Source organism: Arachis duranensis, chromosome 5 (assembly GCF_000817695.3).
Source record: "Arachis duranensis cultivar V14167 chromosome 5, aradu.V14167.gnm2.J7QH, whole genome shotgun sequence".
Classification (NCBI taxonomy): Eukaryota; Viridiplantae; Streptophyta; class Magnoliopsida; order Fabales; family Fabaceae; genus Arachis; species Arachis duranensis.
In genome coordinates this window covers 65085843-65087273 of record NC_029776.3, presented here as the reverse complement: position 1 = coordinate 65087273, position 1431 = coordinate 65085843, and positions in this window count along the sequence as shown.

Below are 1431 nucleotides of genomic sequence, written 5' to 3'. Positions count from 1 at the left end.
CTAGCTCTGTCTCTTACAGCAAAAGGGAATAGCATAAGTCTGTAGACCTCAGGGTCAACCCCATTAGTCTTGACAGTGTCACAGATTTGCAAGAATTCAGCTAAAAACTGATGAGGATCTTCCAATGGAAGTCCATGGAACTTGCAATTCTGTTGCATTAGAGAAACTAATTGAGGTTTAAGCTCAAAGTTGTTTGCTCCAATGGCAGGGATAGAGATGCTTCTCCCATTGAAGTCGGGAGTAGGTGCAGTAAAGTCACCCAGCACCTTCCTTGCATTGTTGGCATTGTTGTTGTTTTCGGCTGCCATGGGTTCTTCTTGTTTGAAGATTTGTGTTAGGTCCTCTACAGAGAGTTGTGCCTTAGCTTCTGTTAGCTTTCGCTTCAAGGTCCTTTCAGGTTCAGGGTCAGCCTCAACAAGAATGCTTTTGTCTTTGCTCCTGCTAATATGAAAGAGAAAAAAAAACAAGGAAATATGGAATCCTCTATGTCACAGTATAGAGATTCCTTGAGGTGTCAGACGAAAAGAAAAATAGAAGGCAGAAGTAGAAGAATTCAAACTTATCAATGAAAGATGGAGTTCGAATTGTGCATTGAGGAGTAGTGTTAGTCCATAAATAGAAAGATGTGAGAAGAGGGGAAGTAATTTTCGAAAATTAAGTAAAAGATTTTGAAAACAGTTTGAAAAACACTAATTGATTTTCGAAAACCAAGAGTAGAAAAGAAATCAAGTGATTTTTGAAAAAGATTTTGAAATTAGAAATCAAAAAGATTTGATTGAAAACTATTTTGAAAAAGATGTTGTTAAGAAGATATGATTTGAAAAACATTTTAAAAAGATTTGATTTTAAAAGAAAAGATATGATTCAAACATTAAACCTTTCTCAACAGAAAAGGCAAAATACTTGAAATGTTGAATCAAATCAATAATTGATAGCAAGTATTTTTGAAAATAGAAAGAAATTGATTTTGAAAAAGATTTGATTGAAAAAAATTGATTTGAAAAAGATTTGATTTTGAAAATATTTTGAAAACTAAAAAAAAATTTGATTTGAAAACAAAATCTTCCCTCTTGTGCCATCCTGGCGTTAAACGCCCAGAATGGTGCACATTCTGGCGTTTAACGCCCAAACCACTACCCTTTTGGGCGTTAAACGCCCAGCCAGGCACCCTGGCTGGCGTTTAAATGCCAGTTTGCCTTCCTTGCTGGGTGTTTCGAACGCCCAGCTTTTTCTGTGCAATTCCTCTGCAGTATGTTCTGAATCTTCAATTCTCTGTATTATTGACTTGAAAAGACACAAATTAAAAATATTTTTGGATTTTTAATAATGAAGAATAATCAAAATGCTACTAAAATCAAATAAACAATGCATGCAAGACACCAAACTTAGCAGTTTGTATACTACTGACACTAACAAAATGAAAATGCATAT